General features: G+C 44.7%; 2 long non-coding RNA genes across 2 annotated transcripts in view; one reads left to right on the forward strand and one right to left on the reverse strand.

The window, feature by feature from the left end:
* Positions 1–20,008, forward strand: part of LOC142892600 (uncharacterized) — a 61,825-nt gene that overhangs the window by 25,532 nt on the left and 16,285 nt on the right. The gene's annotated exons all lie outside the window — the stretch shown is intronic.
* Positions 7,837–8,828, reverse strand: LOC142892599 (uncharacterized). Its single transcript, XR_012927468.1, has 2 exons — positions 8,668–8,828; positions 7,837–8,279 (listed from the first exon to the last, which is right to left on the reverse strand). It is a non-coding gene; the product is annotated as an uncharacterized LOC142892599 (long non-coding RNA).

Here is a 20,008-nt window from a genome sequence, read left to right on the forward strand (position 1 = left end):
AGTGTGACACCAAATGCTTGTTGCTGACAGCAGTGAAGAAATGACACTCTAGTGGTTCTGCACATTAGTATAAATAGAGTGATTCTCTATCATTACATCACAGGAGGGCGGCACTCTGACAGATTCCATGAACCTGAACACTGATGATCCAGACTCCGGTCCAGATGAGCCAACAGGCCACAGTGGAAACGGGTCAGAGCATGGACTGGCTGCTGAAAGGATCCAGGTAGGTGGCGCTGTCATCCCAAGTTGTGTGGTGTGGAGGATCAGGGCCAAAGTTCCAGATGCTCACAGATGTGACTGTGGATTCAGGAGGAGTGTTTGAAGGCTGGACTCCCAACAGTGATTGGCTGCTGAGGACCTCTCAATCACAATCAGGTTTTTTAGTGGCTGTGAGATTGAAAGTGAGATTGCATTGTCCAGGTAGGAGGACAGCAGTCAGTCATGTTTCACCTCCAGTCAACACGCAGTGGTTCACATGAAGGTCCAAGAGGCCTACAGACCTACACTGAGTCTGGAAGTGGCAGTACAGTTGGATCATTGTCTTTGTTGTGTTGTTTGGTCATTGTGATCCAATGTAATGTGAGAGAAGGACGAGTGCAGTTATATTGGAGTGAGTTATTTAGAGTGTAATAGAAGTTATAATGCAGAGTCTGTTTTTATGAAATGTTCTATCACCTGGCATCCATCCATCCATCCATCCATCCATCCATCCATCCATCCATCCATCTTCTACTGCCGTATCTGGAGTCAGGTCTCGGGGGCAGCAGCCTCAGCAGAGACCCCTAGACTTCCCTGGACCCAGTCACCTCCTCCAGCTCCTCCAGTGGGACCCCAAGGCTTCCCAGTCCAGCCCAGAGACCTGGTCCCTCCAGCAGGGTCTCCTCCTGGTGGGACATGCCTGGAACACCTCCCCAGGGAGGCGTCCTAAACAAGACCCCGAGATGCTGGAACTCCTCCCCCTGAGGCAGGGCCTCCCCACCGACCCAGAGAGGGCAAACCACCTCATATCCAGCATTGATTTATCTGTTGGTGATTAATTATAATGTAACATTTATTTTATTTAAATTATATTTGAACTGAATTGGATTTGTTTGTAAAAGTGAGATTTATTTTCATTGATTCATGTGGTTTATGTTGAGACCGAGTGGAGAAGTGGGTATGGCCTACAGAAGGTTTGAGTACACAAGTTATTCAGATATGGAAAATCCCCATGGCAGGACTTCAGGAGATATATAATCAAAGTGTTAAAGCAACAGAAATGAAATGTCAGTTGAGGTCAAGGTTACACAGGTCAGAGGTTGTGATGGCTTTTATTGTAAGAATATTGAATCCTTGAAATATAATGTTTGAGCTCGTAACAAAGTTAGGATGATATAACATAATCACATAAAATAAATGATCTGGTTTCCTTCTGATTCATTGATGTCCTTCTGAAATCTCCACACAAACATCTGGCAAGCATCAAAACCATGAATTATTTTGAGGGAAATTTCTTTTGTCTTACTTATGATTCAATAATGATTTGAGTTCCCATCACAGGTGTTGTGAATCACTTTATCTTTTCCACATGATTTCCTCATTTAAGATCATGAAGCAGAAATAAAGTCTCTTGAAAAGTATTTTTCACCTCCAAAATGAAGATGCTATAGAACTCTGAAGTGAGAGCAGAGCAGTGTGTTGTTGATGTGTGGAACCTTCATGCTGAGATGTTCCAGCCGTGGATGATGAGAGCAGAAGCAGTGGTTGTGTTGCTGCTGCCTTCACTGAGCAGCTGCTCCAAGTCCTGCTTCTTCCACTGAGGATTCAACTCCAGCAGTGGCTTCTGGGACGTCTCTCCCAGTAACCACAGCAGCTTGTAGGGAGAAGCAGTCCGCCAGCCACCAGGCTCCACAGGGGTCAAAGGTCGTGCCAGCTTGCTGGTTAGCTCCACTGGTTGTAGTTCTGTCAACCACCACTAGATGGAGCGCTCCTCTTCACTCTCCTCCTCACTCCCCGTCACAAAGGTCTCCCAGCTGCAGAGAGAAGAAGAGACAGCAACAGTCAGGACTCACGGTCCTTGAACGCATCATCACAGAGACGTTGACTGTTGATGGAGATGATGGAGTGACTGGTGAGAAGAATCTGACTCTCAGTCACATGTCAAGTGTGGAACATATGAAGGTCATGTGACCATGGAGTGTTGGACTGATACTGAGGCCTGATGAAGATGAACTGATCAATAATTGAGTGGTGAACTGAGAGAAGAAGCAGTTTGGCAGCAGATGTTGGATGAATGAGGAGCAGTTGATCAATGTTGACATAGTTTTTCTATTGGTTGGAAATGTCTTGTTGGCAGGGCAGAAAGATCAACTCCCCAGTATGATACAACTGATGCTTGCATTGTGGCTACGAACAAAACCAAACAAGCAAAAACTGGTCAAACAGCGCCCCTCAGTGCTAGAACTGGGAGCTGCGAGGACCGACACGTCATAGGAAGGTTTGAAGGTTCAAGGCCACATTTGAACACTTTGTTTCTTATTTACATATTATAGAGTGACCTGTCTGAAATATCTGCCTGTTAATCAATGTGTTATTTTTTCAGCATGTGTTCATTTCTCTGTACAGTCTGCAGTAGAAGGTAGTTCTGACTCGAGGGCGCCCCCTGGCGGCTCTTTACAAAACTACAGTTGCCATCACTTGTTGGCAGTCCATGATGACGGTGAGAAAAATGTGATTTCCTCTTTGAAGAGCTGCACCTGTTTCTCCCTGACGTGATGAGACTGGACACTTGTTTAGGGCAGTGGCGGCTGCTGGTCTTTCAAGGAGGGGAAGCTCATTTTCTGCCTGCGTCATAAAATCCATTTGTTTATTTATACGTAAATTATGCCATCAATGTCTTTCAATAAAAATTATCAGTGACCCTGTTGTAGCAGCTAGCTGCCTGCCTGCCACTTCACACCAGTCTGTTGCACAAACTGTCCACTGCCTGGCCGCATCTGGAGCACAAGCTAGAAATCATCTTTGCACTTCCTGCTGCTGCACAGTGTTCTTCTGTCTGATCAGCCTTTCTCCCCCTCAGGCTGCAGCTGCACTGGTGAGTTCCAGCTGACATTATATCTTCATATATTCTTATTAACGGCTGACTGTGTATAATGGAGATACTGTTTATATATACAGTATGTATGCATTGTAGTTGTACCCATATTTTATTTATTTATACACAGCCTTGACAACATCTATTGTATTTATGGACCTATAATTATATAATTATATCTGTTAAAGCTTTCGGGATACATATATATGTATATATATATATATATATGTATATATATATATTAAGGGTGTCAAAGTTAACGCGTTATTAACGCGTTAACTCAACGCCGCTTTATCGCCGAAAAGTTTTTTTATCGCGCAATTAACGCACACGATGCTTTTTGAGCCTTTGGCCGCTCCGTAGATTGTGGAAACTGGAAATGAATTGACTCACAGCACACAGTCACACGCTTGCAGCCGGTGTACCAGCTTGTAAACACAACAAAAAAAACGAGCGCTTCCATTCGGCGCCCATGTTCATCAATGTAGTAGTTCACACCCGACGCGAACAGGCGCGCGGCTCCCCTCGCGGATCGCACCATGCATTTAACGTCAGTTCACTGGACGTGGAAGCGAAGCACCGAGCGCTTCCATTCGGCGCCCACGTTATTCAATGTGGTGGTTCACACTAGACGCAAACAGGCGCGCGGCTCGCGCCATGCAGTTGTCGCTTCGGCGTCTGCTCTATTTTGTGCGCGAGCCGTGAGCGATCCTCGTCAATAGTACAGGAAGTCGCTAAAAAAAACAACAACGAGAAAAGAAGCCACCAACGTCTTCCTCCTGAACCTGGTCCTGTCCAATGTCCTCTTCACCTCCAGTCTCCCCTTCTGGGCCACCTACCACCTCTCGGAGTGGATCTTCGGCGAGGCGCTGTGCAAGCTGGTCAGCGGCGCCTACTCTGTTGGCTTCTGCTACCTGACCGTGGTGCACGCGGTCCCGGCCGCCAAGAGCAGGAGGAGGACGAACGCCGTGGCGGGAACGCTGACGGTCTGGCTGGTCAGCGTGGCGGCCAGCGCCAAGGAGTTTGTCCTGCAGACGGTGTGGGAGAGTCCGTTCGACGGGCTGATGTGCGAGGAGGCCGGGTAACCCGAGAGCACCGTGCTACCAGCAGTTCCTGCTCTTCTTCCTGCTCCCGCTCTTCATGGTGATGTACTGCTACACCGGCATCACCGTCCGCGTCCTGTCCACTCGGCTGAAGAACAAGTGCCGCACCGTCAAGCTCATCTTTGTCACCGTTTTCACCTTTTTCCTCTGCTGGACGTCCTACAACGTGATAGTCTTCCTGCGCGCCCTCGAGCTCTCCGGCCCCAGCCGGGGGGGGGCGGCTCATCGTGTGCCGCCTCGGAGGCCACGGACTATGCGCTGTACGTGACGCAGAACGTGGCCTACGTGTACTGTTGCGTCAGTCCCGTGTTTTACACGTTTGTGGGCAAGAAGTTCCAGAGCCACTTGAGAAAGCTGCTGGCCAGGAAGCTGCCGTGCCTCCACAAGCACATGAGCCTCAGCAGCCAGAGCAGCAGGACCACGTCCCAGAGGACTGCACACTCTGTCTACTAGTGCCAGTCTCACACACACACACACACACACACACACACACACACACACACACAGCCAGTTGTTCCCACCTAGACAGTTAGCGCTGTATATCTAGAAAAACATACTAGCAGTTCATGGACTAAGTCTCAATCCAGGGTCTGCATCCTTGGAAGGAAGCCTCCATTGTCTGAAGGAAGCGTCCTCCGTCCGAAGGAAGCGTCCTCCGTCCGAAGGATGCGTCCTCCGTCTGAAGGAAGCGTCCTCCGTCTGAAGGAAGCGTCCTCCCAAGGACCCGGCCCAGAAGGACCGACCCAAACCCCGCCTCCCCGGTAACCTCACGGGACGGTCTAGCCTTGGGCGTACTTCCTGGTTGCGTCACCGCCGTTCCCTCCTGCTGGCCAACCCCGGAAATGTGGTTTTCATAGCATCAAGCTCACCATTGGTTGGTTGGATGTTCAAATCAGTAAAAACCCTGCGTTAAAAACTGAAGATTTGATGTGAAATTTCAATACTTAAATTTATACGCGGTATCTTTGCCAGTAGATGGCGCTAATTTCAGCTGACTTCCCAGGATCCCAGGATGCTTTGCAGCAGCAGCACGCAAAGCAATCTGGGATACAGAAGGAGGTGAAGGATAGTAGTGGTGTAGCCTTGGTGCTAACAGTAGGGAGCATTTGGAGCGTCGTTCTGACTATTAGGAATTGGGAGGAGCCTTCAGCGCAGTGCGGTGACGCAACTTCCTTTCAAATTGCAGCCTTCCAAGGATGCAGCGCCTGAACTGAGACACAGCCATGGATTGCTGGTGACGTACGGGGTCACGTGACCCGTTCACTGACCAGTGAACATGGCGCGGGGATGTGTGTGAAAAGTACACAATTATTCTTTGGGTTTTGAACTCAACGGTTTGTTGTGTTGTGTAAACCTTGTCAGCAGTGAGTTGTACCAACTATTATCGACTACTACAAATAGATCAATAAATACACACATTTTATGGACTGAAATGTGTTTTTCTGATGTGGGCTGTTTGTCCTGGTGTGTTTCCAGAGGAAGTCCTGGATCCTTGTGGCTGTAGGGGGAGTAGGAGGCTCAACGTTGGCCTTGACAAAGGACAGTAGTGACCTTGTCACTGCTGAGCTCCACTCAGTTTGTTCAAACACTGGGTTTGTTTTTACCTAACCCTGATGGAGCCTTGCTATGAGTGGAACTGTGACACACGAGAAGGCTTTACTAGACAGAGGGGGTGGGGGGTAGCGGAGCAGCAGCAGATGGATGCAGTGTTTTGGTGAGCCACCTCATAGGAGGAGACAATGTATCCTGGGATATCATGGAGAAAACGTGTTGCTGTAATGTCAATGGAACCAAGTCAGTGTCTGTGAAGCCCCACCAGGGTGTTGAGCTACTAGAACAGGGGTGACATGACAGAACTGCATCGAGTCGGCGGGCCACCGAAGTTATGTTGACGGGGGGGGGGCAACTCCATTGGGGCAGACCTCTACATCGCGGTCGAACGTGATATATGGATAGATGGTGGTCAAAATGCTATTTCGCCGGTGATAGATAGTGTGTGTTGAATACATACATTCGTCACTGTATTTTGATTTACCTTGTATGTATATCTATACTGTTGGAATCATATATTTAGTTTAGATGTTAGTGTTGAATAATATAATTAGTTTAGATGTTTGTTTATAATAACATGATTATTAATATAAAGCTGTTTAATCATTTGGCTGACCTACTCATAGAGAAAAGGCATTGTTGCAGGAGTCACACAAAGAGCTCAAGAAGGAACAAAGGGAAGAACATCCCTCACTAACTGGTGACCCTGGGGGAGCAGAGGGTGACCCTGGAGACCAGAGGGTGACCCTGGGGGACCAGTGGGTGACCAGAGGGTGACCCTGGGGGACCGGATCACCCTGGGGGAGCAGAGGGTGACCATGGGGGACCAGAGGATGGACAGAGAGCTAACTGACTTTGCGACCACCATAAGACTTTATAACCCGGTCATTTACAGGGGGGAGAACTCATGATCCATCGGAGGCACGGGGGGGAGGAGCCTGTGACCTCAGGCATGTTGTGCACTGTATTATTTCAACAGGTCACGCTGGAACCAATGATGGATCATTTGGCTCCCTGCCAAATAAGGACTTGTTTCCTGTTGCACTCAGTAATCAGAGACTTGGATCAAAGGCTGCCCCAACATCCAATGAGGCTTGGGTCTGGAGACCGGGCAGCCAGTCAGAAGAGGATAACACCTGGGAGTGTTTGCATGTTTTCTTTCTGTATAAAAGGACTGGGTCAAGGGACAGAGAGCAGTCAGACTTCATGCCCTGACAATACTTTGGTGTTGCTAGGGTTCTGAACTGGGCCCAGAGCTCTGTATAGTTGTACCCTCAATTGATTTCTTTACTAAAGACATATTTAAATTGGCATTCTTCTCCTGTGACTCTTCATTCAACCAACACGCGGATCAGCAGCACGGCACAAGGAAATCTGATCCAACAATACATAGAGAGAGAGAGAGAGAGAGAGAGAGAGAATTTTGTGTATACAACATTAATACAAACAAAGTACCGTAAATACGCCAGGGATTGACAGAAAAAAAAAAGATAACCTTAATCAACCGATGTAGTTTGGCCTAATAGAGTTGCTGTATGTGATGTCATTGGCAGTCGCCCACCGGACAGAGGCGACTGCCAATGACGTCACATACGGCAACTCTATTAGGACGGGGTTTGCCCATGTCTGTACTAGAACCACCCAGAACCACCAGGGTGTTTAGCTCTTAGAACCCCCTAGAACCTCCTAGAACCATCCAGAACCACCAGGGTGTTTAGCTCTTAGAACACCCTAGAAGCTCCTAGAACCATCCAGAACCACCCAGAACCACCAAGGTGTTTAGCTCTTAGAACCCCCTAGAACAATCCAGAACCACCAGGGTGTTTAGCTCTTAGAACCCCCTAGAACCTCCTAGAACCATCCAGAACCACCAGGGTGTTTAGCTCTTGGACCCCCCGAGAACAATCCAGAACCACCAGGGTGTTTAGCTCTTAGAACCCCCGAGAACAATCCAGAACCACCAGGGTGTTGAGCGCTTTATTGCAATGACTCTGCAAACACTCAGACACCTGAGTCAAATGATACAAGTGTTGGTGAAGATGCCACATTTCACAGCACATTGAAGCTACTAACATAGATCTACATACACATTAATCTACCTGAACATGCAAACACAAGCAGGTGGAGATTTAAAGATACTGCTCAAGAAAAAAGGTGCATTAAACATTGATGGACTTATATGGGTACGCATACAAATATATATTTATTAGTGCTGGGACTCCATTAAAGAAAATAATCTAATTAATTATGGTCTTTGTAATTGGTCAAACCTCTGACCTTTGACCTCTATCAGTCATGGTTGACCTCCAGTGCTCACGCAGTGCTTCACTGGAAGGCCAAGAACAATCCAAGAGTCCATATGTGGCACTGCAAGGTCCACCAGTGGCTTCTTGGGACGTCTCTCCCAGTAACCACAGCAGCGTGTAGGGAGAAGCAGTCCGCCAGCCACCAGGCTCCACTGGGGTCAAAGGTTGTGACACGCAGTTCTGTCAGCCACCACTAGATGGAGCTCTCCTCTTCACTCTCCTCCTCATCCTCCCTCAATACCTCTCCCACCTGCAGAGAGAAGAAGAGACAGCAGGAGTCAGGACTCACAGTCCTTGAACGCATCATCACACAGACGTTGACTGTTGATGGAGATGATGGAGTGACTGGTGAGAAGAAGCAGACTCTCAGTCACATGTCAAGTGTGGAACATATGAAGGTCATGTGACCATGGAGTGTTGGACTGATACTGAGGCCTGATGAAGATGAACTGATCAATAATTGAGTGGTGAACTGAGAGAAGAAGCAGTTTGGCAGCAGATGTTGGATGAATGAGGAGCAGCTGGACAACACCATCCTCCTCTCACACTGTGACTGGGAACACTGGACCTCTGCTGTGGGATCAACTGGCTTTGGTGCTGGAACCATCATCCACTGCTTCCAAACCAGTACTGACCTCACAGTCTGCAGTTGATAGTCTCTGCTGTGGACAAGATCCATCAGTGGCTTCACTGATGAAGCCTTCAGGTTGTTCAACCTCAGGTCCAGCTCTCTGAGGTGGGAGGGGTTGGACTTCAGAGCCGAGAGCAGCCAATCACAACTGACCTCTGACAAACTGCAGTCAATCAACCTGAATAGAGAATAAATGATGGAGAGTTTATAATGATGGAGCGTTTTTCCAGGGTGTCATCACTCTGAAAATCAAAGTGAAATGTCGACTTCAGAATCTGACACTACAGAAAATGTCACCTTGAAATTAAATCCTCAGTCCAAAACTAATGTGTGTTGAAGTGATGTTTGGTCACATGACCACTGATGAACAGAATGAAGTTTTCATATTTCTGGATGTCATTTTGATATGAATCAACCTTCAGTTCAATGTTTATTCAACATGTGTGATGAAGTGTGTTTGGTGCTGAAACCATCATCCACTGGTTCCAAACCAGTACTGACCTCAGAACCTCCAGTTTACAGTCTGGACTCTGCAGAAAACCACTCAGCACCTTCACTCCTGAATCCTGCAGCTGGTTCTCACTCAGGTCCAGGAGTCTGAGGTGGGAGGGGTTGGACTTCAGAGCTGAGAGCAGCCAATCACAGCTGAGCTCTGACAAACTGCACAACTCCAACCTGAATAGAGAATAAATGATGGAGTGAGTGGAGTTTTCATCACTATATGAAATTAAAAATATGAATGTCTATAACACTGTAATGTCCATTAAACCAATCAGAAGCACAACAATAATACTGAAATAATGAATCACCACAATAAAATATTTTATATCAACCTGTTTAGTCATGTGACCACTGATCAGCTGTTAACAATGTTGGAATTCATTGATTCATTTTGCCTCAAAGGTTCAGTGTGTAAAATCAGTGCAGATATATTGCTGAAAGCTTCATATACAACCGTCAATATAGTTTGAAGTCTTTGATTAGTAGAAAATAAAAGTCCTCTGCTTTTCCTGCCATTAGAATGCTTCTTTCTAGAAACAGACAGAAGGTCAAAGGTCGTGGCCATCTTGCACCGCCATGTTTGTAGGCGGCTGGTTGGGAAGATGAGTTTGAGAAACAGTTTCATATTGATGGTTGGAGGCTGGAATCCTCTAATAAAGCAAATGCTGAGAACAAATGGTTATTAAGTGACTGAAATGCAGTGGAATCTTTTCTGCATCTTGCTCATCAATACTGAACTGACTGAGATGATAGAATCTGCATTGACCCTTGACCTTCTGCTGAGTCCAGCTGGATCTATCTACAGTATCTAAGTGCTCATACAGGTGGCTAATGCTAGCGCTAGCTGAAAATCATGCTAGCACTGGACTGTCTGCTGTGACTATGACTGATTGTGATGCTAATAGATGGTTGTAATATTTGTGTTGATGGAACTTTATCATTATACAGAGAACTAGACACCTTTGCTGTCAACCACATCCTTTATGATGCTGGAAGGCCACCGTAGTTCACTGGCAAGAAGGGGAGAGGGAGCGTCAGCAAGTAAGCACTGCAATCTGATGGCACTAGATGGCAGGATTTTACATACTGGACCTTCAAACCCAGTTTCACTCATTTCAAACACAAACCAGTGACTGCAAATTGAATTTCCAACAGCAGTGAAGTGAAAATCATGACAACAATAACAAGAGTGATAGAAGTTGTAAAGTGAAGAGGGTGAACTGACCTCAGAGTCTCCAGTTTACAGTCTGGACTCTGCAGAAAACCACTCAGCTCCTTCACTCCTGAATCCTGCAGCTGGTTGTCACTCAGGTCCAGGTGTCAGAGGTGGGAGGGGTTGGACTTCAGAGCTGAGAGCAGCCAATCACAGCTGAGCTCTGACAACCTGCACCTCTCCAGCCTGAATGTAGAATAAATGATGGAGAGTTTATAATGATGGAGAGTTTTTCCAGGGTGTCATCACTCTGAAAATCAAAGTGAAATGTCGACTTCAGAATCTGACACTACAGAATAAAATGGGAGAGGGAGGGTGAGCGAACGAGTGCTGCACTGTGGAGTCCATTACTGGCTCTTGATGATGTTGGTGTCTGGGCCCCCTTGCACCAAAGTAGGATTGCGTCATCCAAGATGAGTCACTAAGCCTTCAGCGTTCAACCAATCCACAACACGTGTGTCCAGGCTTTATGGGTTGCACTAAAAGCCATCCAGGATGAGAAGACACGGATTCATCAAGCCAGGTGAAAGCTATCCTGGATCAGTGCGCCATGCACGCGGCTTCCTTCCATAGACCCCGGTTATGGAGCTGGGATTAACGGATTGGCCATCTTTGACCTCCTCATAAGCCTCCATGAGGATTTGCGCCTGGGACGGAGATTCAGACTCTCGAACTTTCTTTTTTTTTGTAATTTATTGTTTATTTGGAGAAGCAAGTGTACAGACATTTCTCTTGCGTACAATATAAAGTCCACATCAAGTGTGGATATGAAAATATAATTGCTAATCCAGTATTTTTTTAACAACAATAACCATAACAGAACGGAACAAGTGAGCAAGTGAGAGGGTCTACTCCATTCCTTTTAACATAAAAAAGAAAGAAGAAAAAAAAAAAACACAGTAAAATGTGTATCATCTCATGAACCAGTCTAGCAGTGTGTATCATGACAATGATTTTACAGAGCAGTCAAATTCAGTTTACAGAAATTACAGCTTTTATATATTCCGTCCATTTTGTCCATATCCTGAAAAAGGAGTCTCTTTGACCTTTAAGACAGAATGACAATTTCTCTAGAATGTAAATATTCTGAACAATATCAATCCATTCATCAATTGTAGGTGCTTCAGTCCTCAACCATTTTCTCGTGATAGTTTTTTTGCTTGCTGCCAGAAGCGTTGCCATGAGTTTTTTATCTGACAAATTCCAGTTATCCCATGAGATGTCTCCTAAGTACAGGACTTCACATTTACAAGGAATTTTCTCAACAAAAATGTTATTTAAGTGCATGCACAGTTGATCCCAGAATGGTTTGATCACCGGACAACCCCAGAAGATATGGTAATGATTTGCCTTGTCTGTCTTACATTGTCTCCAGCAGGTAGCACTGTTGCTGTGATGTTTTTTCTGGGCAGGGGTTACAAAAAACCGAACAATGTTCTTCCAACAGAATTCCCTCCATGAATTGGAGCTTGAGGTCGTCCATTGAAATTTGTGAATCTTTTCCCAGCTTTCAACTGAAATAATTAAATTTCCTTCTTTTTGCCATTTATTCCTTATGTAGTCTGTGTCAACTTGTTTGAACAGCTGAATACCATTGTATAACTTGGAGACAACTTTAGTACAGGAACCTGATTTCAACAATGACAAAAGCACTTCTAAGAATCCTGGTCCAGCTGTTTCCCAAGTTTCTTGTAGATTATGATTATAGTAAGACCTAACCTGCAGATATCTGAAGAAGTCATCCTTCTCCAACCCATTTGACCTTTGAAGTTCTTCAAAACTCTGAAACACCCCCCTCTTGATAAATGTATAATAGGTGGTTAATCCTTTTGAGATCCATCCCTTGAATCTCCCGTCATTCTTGTTTGGTTTAAAAGCCGAGTCAAAAGCGCACCACTTGAACATTTTGATCTGGTTACCTAAATGGCAAATTTTCACTATTCTTCTCCAAGAGTTTAGCATTGTGTATAACATCGAGTCATGCGGTATCATCAAAATATTCTTGTAGTTCTTTGTCCATCAACATCGATAAGAGAGGTACACCTTCCACTGAGGAACTCTCTATGTCTTTCCATCCTGCATTGTATTGTGGACAGCATAGATAGATTAATGGTTTCAGTTGAGCTGCAAGATAATATTCCTGTAGGTTGGGAAGACCCAACCCCCCTTTCTCTTTCTTCAACTGCAGTGTTCTGTACCTTATTCTGGCCTTTTTCCCTTGCCAGATATATTGTGATATTAATCTGTCCCATTCTGTAAATTGTTTCTCTGGAATCAAGATAGGTAAGCACTGAAATAGATATAACAAGCGTGGACTGACTCAACTCTGGAGTGTAAATTGAAAAAAGGGATCACATTCCATCTCTGTATGTCTATTTTTAGTCTTGATGTTAGGGGGCCATAGTTGGCATCGAAAGTCCTGGAAAATTCTTTTGTTAGAAAACCCCCCAAATATTTTATGGAATCCGCCTCCCAATTCCATCTATACAAACTCTTAATTTTGTTTGGAGGGACATAATTCAGTGTTAAAACCTGAGTCTTGTTGATCTTAATCTTGTAACCCGACAATGAACCATATTCCGCAATCATCTCCATTAATATGGGTATAGTTTTAGTTGGATTTGTTATAGTTAGTATTAAATCATCAGCGAACAGGGATAGCTTTTGTTCACCAGAGGCCATCGCAACTCCTGTTATGTCAGGCCTCTGCCTTATCCTTTGGCTCAAAGGCTCTATAAAAAGGGCGAAGAGGAGAGGTGAAATACAACACCCCTGCCTCGTACCTCTTTCCAAAATAAATGATTCCGATAGATCTCCGTTAATTTTTATCTTAGCTGATGGTTTCTCGTACAATGCCGCCAATACATCAATTAAGGACTGGTGGAATCCAAATTTATGCAACACTTTATACAGAAATGACCATCTGACCGAGTCAAATGCCTTTTCTGCGTCCAAACTCAGCATTGCAGTTTCTATTTTGTTTTGTTCTACGTGATTCAAGATGTGAAATGTTTTTCTGATGTTGTCCTGAGTCATTCTGTGTTTGATAAAACCCGTCTGGTCCTTATGTATTATGTCGGGTAAAATTTTTTCAAGCCTCTGTGAAAATATGGCAGTAAATAATTTATATCAATATTTAACACACTCACTGGACGGTAGTTACCACAATCCAATTTATCCTTCCCCTCCTTAGGAATTACTGATATTATTGCGTCTCTCCATGAAGGAGGGATTATTTTCTCTTTCAAAACGCAGTTAAACGCTCTCAATAAAGTAGGGATTAACTGATCTTGCATTTCTTTATACCACTCGGAGGTAAAACCATCCATTCCTGGGGATTTTCAGTGAGAGAGTCAGGTGGGAAAGAAAGATGTCTATCTGATGATCGTTGTTTAATTTGGGTTGGGAATATAAGGTCTGATAAAAGTTTTTAAAACATTTATGAATATTTCCCAGTCCTGCCTCAACACCATTTGTATTTGTGTTTCGTATTTTATAAATAGTTCTATCTGACTGTTGTTTTCGTAATTTAAATGCTAAGAGCTTGAGCGATTTCTCCCCCCCTTCATAATATTTTTGTCTTGTAAGGAGAAGTTTCTTTTGTATCTCTAGTGTGTTTAACTCATCCAATTCTCTTTTCACGTCCTTGATTTTAATATTTGTTACCTCCCGGAAGGTTTTAGAATGCTCCTGTTGGAGTTTCCTTAACTCCTCCTCCAGTTTGTATTGTTTTTGTAATCTCATTTTCTTTTCGTTTGAGGAGATCGCTATTATTTTACCCCTGATCACCGACTTTAACGCGTCCCAGAGTATAATTGGCCCCACCTCTTCATTGTCGTTTTCATCCAAGTATCTTTTAATTTCATCTTTCAAATTATTTTTAATAATTTTATTTTTCAGCAAGTTTGTGTTAAACCTCCAGAGAGTGAATCTGTTTTTCTTAGTCAGAAAAAAATACATATAAATTGGACTGTGGTCCGAGTTAGGGCTCTGGCCGATTTCACATTTTTCTATCCTATGAATATCATCTTTGAGCATGAAAAAATAATCTATGCGTGAGTATACTTTGTATGGAGGGGAGTAATGCGTGTAATCCCGACGACATGGATTTTTAACTCTCCATACATCCACCAATCCAGTTTCTTCTAACATGTTTCTGATTCTTTTACTGATAGTTTGTGTATTAGATTTTCCATTAGACAAATCCAAATTCGGGTTTAATCTAACATTTAAAGTCCCCGGCATATATCAATACCCCTTGACGTTTTGTTACTGTCATTTCAAATATGTGTCTATAGAAGGTCCAGTCGCTACCAGGTGGAGCATAAACATTAATAAGAGTTATCAGGACGCCATCAATTTTCCCTGTAGTCAAAACAAATCTGCCTTCCTTGTCTTTATGTTCTGCAATATGTTCATAGTGCAGGGTACTTGATATTAAAGTTGGCACCCCTCTTCGCCTCCCCGAAGCATGGGAAGAAAAATACACATATTTATATCCCATCTTATTCAACTTGGCATGTTCGGAATCGTCTAGGTGGGTTTCCTGCAGAAAAGCTATTTGGACCTTTTCTTTCTTTCTCTAGATAAAATTTTCCATCTTTTTATCGGATTATGCATCCCATTTATATTGAATGAAACCACCTTCAGTTGTTTTCTTTCCATTTAAGTGATGTCTTCCATTTCACCAATCACATTGGAGAGCCCCCTCAAGCCCACTAGAACTAAAAGAACATGAACAGATAAAGCAAGAACATACATACTCACTGCACAATGAAAAAACAAAAAAACAAAAAACAAAACAAAACAAGCTCGGCTTCCAAACAGGGGTCCATAACCTAGACCCTGTTGAGCTTCTTGGTGACAGCCCGGAAGGGAATGTCCTCCCAAATCTATTGGTGAGGGCCCTTCAGGTGGCAGCAGCACAGTTCCGGATGGACCCTGACGAACCTTTTTGTGAAACTATCATCTTTAACTTAGCCTATGTAGAAATTTCTATCTGAGAAATGTACCTCAAGAGGAAAAACGTGGTATCCTTCAGTTCTCAAGGAGCTGGTGGTGATGTTCTCCTAAATGCCCGGAGCCTCTCTTTGTAGTTGACTTCTCTTGAAGAGCTGGAGGCGCCTTTCTCTCTTCTCCCTCCTGTCCTAGTCCAGGTCAGCCGCTCGATCTGCTCCTTCAGGGAATCAGGTGAAATGATGACTTTCACTTTGTAAACTCTTTTGACCATGTCCTCCGTAGCCTCCTCTATGTTGTCGTAGGTTCTGGGCCCTTCTTCATATCTCACTCGCAATCTCGCCGGAAAAAGGGTCTGGAACGAGACCCCGTTCTCCTTCAGAGCCCTACGAACCTCCGTATACTCTCGTCGTTTTCTGAGAATGGCTGGTGGGTAGTCGTGGTCGAGATTTATTCGCTTTTCACGCCAAAAGAGTCCCTTTTGTTGCCAAGCCTTGCGCAGTACAGACTCTTTCATTTTGAAGCTCGAAAACCTCACAAGTATTGAACGTGGTGATACATTCTTCGGGGGTTGCGGTCCCAGCGCCCGATGTGCTCTTTCTATCCGCACGTCTGCCGCGTTCTCGACCAGACCGAGCCCCTCTTTCAGTAAGGTCTCCACAAATGTAGTCATCGACTCCGAGTCCTTCTCGGACTCCTCCGGAACACCGTAGATCCTGACATTTTCCCGACGAGATCGACTGTCCAGGTCCGTTAGCTTTTCTTCCAGCTTCACGTGTAACTTTAGCAGCCCGGTTAACACTTCCTCCGTGTTTAGAGTCCTCTCTTCATTTTTCTCCACCCGCTCCTCCACTTCGCTGATTCTTGCATTCGTTTTATTAATTTCCTCCTTGATAGACTTCAGTTGTTTGTTGTTTTCCTGACGGAAACCTCTCAGTTCTTCTAGTAACACTTCTAAGCTAGCCATCTCGTCCTCGCTTCTTCGTTAGCCCGTGGCTTCACGGAGTTAGCTGTAACTACTTCCTTTCTCTTGCTGATTGTTATATAGAAGCAGGGGCTTCGTTTGTCGTCTTAACCCCTCTGTACGTTTACCGTGGTATGTGGAAATTATATTACTCAACTGGATGGGGGTAGGTCTGTGATTTCTTCGGTTCTTTCGGGAGCCGTTCTATCGAGCTGCCATCTCCATGAGTCTCCAGACTCTCGAACTTTCAAAGCTCGCGAGCTTGGAAGCCCAGACTCCCAGGTCATAGTCATGCGCACCAAGCATTCAGCCAAAGGGATCTTCCCTTGGCCAAGCAGCCAGGGCGCATGATCAATTGGAGGCATAGTGACAGGACCGTCCACTGTCACAAAAACAAGCTCATGTTACTCTTTGATGTGTCTTCATCTTTCTATGGGATGTGTATTTTTATATAGGATGCATGGCAACGTAGAAGTCATGTTAGAAATTATCCAATGATTGCAATATGATCTCAACTCATTTCTTTATCATGATTGAAATGAAATGATTCCAAAGCTTGAAATAATGACAGTGGCTGGAGGTGAATGTGATAACAATGTGCAGTGTTGAGTGGAAGAAGCACTGCCTTCCACTGGTGGTGACTGTTGACTGAGACAAGGATGAAATAGATCCTGGAACTCAGCCTGGTCTGGAGCAGCTCACTCCACACAATAAATCTCCACGGTAACTTCTAGCAGAACATATCTCACTTCCACCTATCCCACTGTTGTGCAACCACATCAAACATCAATTGATCCAGGATAACCAAGATATCCCGGCTTAATCCCTCATCCTAGTTTCCTGCAACAGGGCCCAGTCAAGTGAAAATCATGACAACAATAACAAGAGTGATAGAAGTTGTAGAGTGAAGAGGGTGAACTGACCTCAGAGTCTCCAGTTTACAGTCTGGACTCTGCAGAAAACCACTCAGCACCTTCACTCCTGAATCCTGCAGCTGGTTGAGACTCAGGTCCAGGTGTCTGAGGTGGGAGGAGTTGGACTTCAGAGCTGAGAGCAGCCAATCACAGCTGAGCTCTGACAACCTGCAGCTCTCCAACCTGAATGTAGAATAAATGATGGAGAGTTTATAATGATGGAGAGTTTTTCCAGGGTGTCATCACTCTGAACATCAAAGTGAAATGTGGACTTCAGAATCTGACACGACAGAAACAGAGAGGGAGGGAGAGAGGGTGAGTGAGTGAGCGCTGCAATCTGAAATCTGACCATTAGATTGCAGTATTTTACACACTGGACCTTTAAACCCAGTTTCACTCATTTCAAACACAAACCAGTGACTGCAAATTGAATTTCCAACAGCAGTGAAGTGAAAATCATGACAACAATAACAAGAGTGATAGAAGTTGTAGAGTGAAGAGGGTGAACTGACCTCAGAGTCTCCAGTTTACATTCTGGACTCTGCAGAAAACCACTCAGCTCCTTCACTCCTGAATCCTGCAGCTGGTTGTCACTCACCTCTCCAACCTGAATAAAGAATGAATATTTGATTCCTTCCATGGTGTAAATGTCATATTCAGAGTCATTCCTCCCTGTTGATGATCCAGATGTGCAGCTGTTGGGATCACTGAGTCATTCCCTCAAAGGAGTCATTGTGCCAGTGTGTTGTCAACACAATAACAACAGCAGTGTGTCAGTCAGTGTGCAGCCAATCAGCAGTGAAGATGGAAAATAATCAGTGAGTCCTTTGTGTGCTTGTGGCTGTTTTCAGTCATCAGAGTCTCGTTACAAGTCAAACACATTCAAAGGACAAGATGAAGAAATACTGCTGCACTATTAATCTGCCTCTAATATTTCTTCACAGGATCTTCTGCTCAGTCATGTGACCTTCATCACCAATCAACAACTTCCGTTGAGCTCTCAAGTGACTGGAGACATTTTCCACACTTTCTTCCACCATCCAAAGTCTTTTCTGGCTGCAGATTGTTGACATGAAAATATCAACAACATCCACTTTGTCTAGATGAGTCTTTAATATCTGCTTCAAAGTCTTCACACTGAGCAGCGTTACACACCAGTTGTCATCTGCTGACACACACTGTCCACCAGTAGAAAGCAAGAACTGACCTGAGAACTTCCAGTCTGCAGTTTGGACTCTGCAGTCCAGCACAGAGCAGCTTCACTCCAGGATCCTTCAGGATTGTCCAACTCAGGTCCAGCAGTGTGAGGTGGGAGGGGCTGGACTGCAGAGCTGAAGACACCACTGGCACAGTGAAGATCTGAGAGTTGAACACTGAATGAAGGAGAGCAGAATGAGAAGTTGCTGCTTCCATCATCATCATCATCATCATCATTACCATCATCATCACCACCATAATCATCATCACCATCATCATAATCTTCATCACCATCATCGCCATCACCGTCATCACCACCACCATCATCATCATCATCATCACCACCACCATCACCACGATCATCACCATCACCATCATCACCATCACCATCATCACCATCACCATCATAACCACCATCACCATCATAACCACCATCATCATCATCATCATCATCAACATCATCATCACCTCCATCATCATCATAATCATCATCATCATCAACATCATCAACACCACCATCACCATCATCTTCATCATGAATGATTGAAGAGTTGATTTTGGTTGACAGTGTAAATTCAATCAATCTTGTGCAATCAACTGACAACAATGAAAAAGAAGCTTCCAAAACAAATGTGCACATTATAAAGACTCACAACAACAAAAACATAACAACTGTGTGAAGGAAAAAGCAGCAGGCTGAAGCCCAAGCTGATTCTTGCCTGTCCTATACAGTCCATAAGATTAGCTGGAATAATTAGTCAGACAAAATCAAAAAGGAAAAAAAGAGAAGTGCAACTCAACAAAATATGCTTGACATTATTCTTCATCATTGACTCACAATTCAACACACACACACACACACACACACACACACACACACACACACACACACACACACACACACACACACACACACATTTTACATGTTTACATACCTTACTAAACGTATCACAGCCTTCCTGCAGTTCCTCACAGCTGGAATCAGTCTCAATCTTCCCTCCCAGGTTGTGTTGTACTTGCTGGGGTCCAACTCCTCCATAACCTCCTCTGACATCTGCAGCATGTAGGCCAGAGCTGAACACTGGATGGCTGAGAGTCCCTTCTCTGATCTGTTCTCTGACTGCAGGAACTCTTGGACCTCCTGATGCACTGACTGATCCTTCACCTCCAGCAGACAGTGGAAGATGTTGATGCTTCTGTCAGGAGAAACATCACCAGTGTTCAGCTCCTTCAGGTTGTTGATGACCTTCTGTAAGGTTCCTGTATGATTGTCAGTGAGACCCAGCAGGCCTCCTAAGAGTCTATGGTTGGATTCCAGACTGAGTCCATGGAGAAAGCGAACAAACAAGTCCAGGTGACCGTTTGGACTCTGCAGGGATTTCTTCATCATCTTCTGAAGGAACTCATCCAGGGATTCTCCAGAGTGACCATCTTCTGTCCTCTTCCAGTTGGTGTGACAGTGGAAGCTGAAGACTGCAGCCAGAAACTCCTGGATGCTCAGATGAACGAAGCAGTAGACGGTTTTGTGGAAGATCACACTCTCTCTTCTGAAGATCTCTGTACAAACTCCTGAGTACAAAGAGGCTTCAGTCACAC

This window comes from Nelusetta ayraudi, unplaced genomic scaffold (genome assembly GCF_046127955.1).
Source record: "Nelusetta ayraudi isolate G7.1 ecotype Tasmania unplaced genomic scaffold, CSIRO-AGI_Nayr_v1 ptg000038l, whole genome shotgun sequence".
Classification (NCBI taxonomy): Eukaryota; Metazoa; Chordata; class Actinopteri; order Tetraodontiformes; family Monacanthidae; genus Nelusetta; species Nelusetta ayraudi.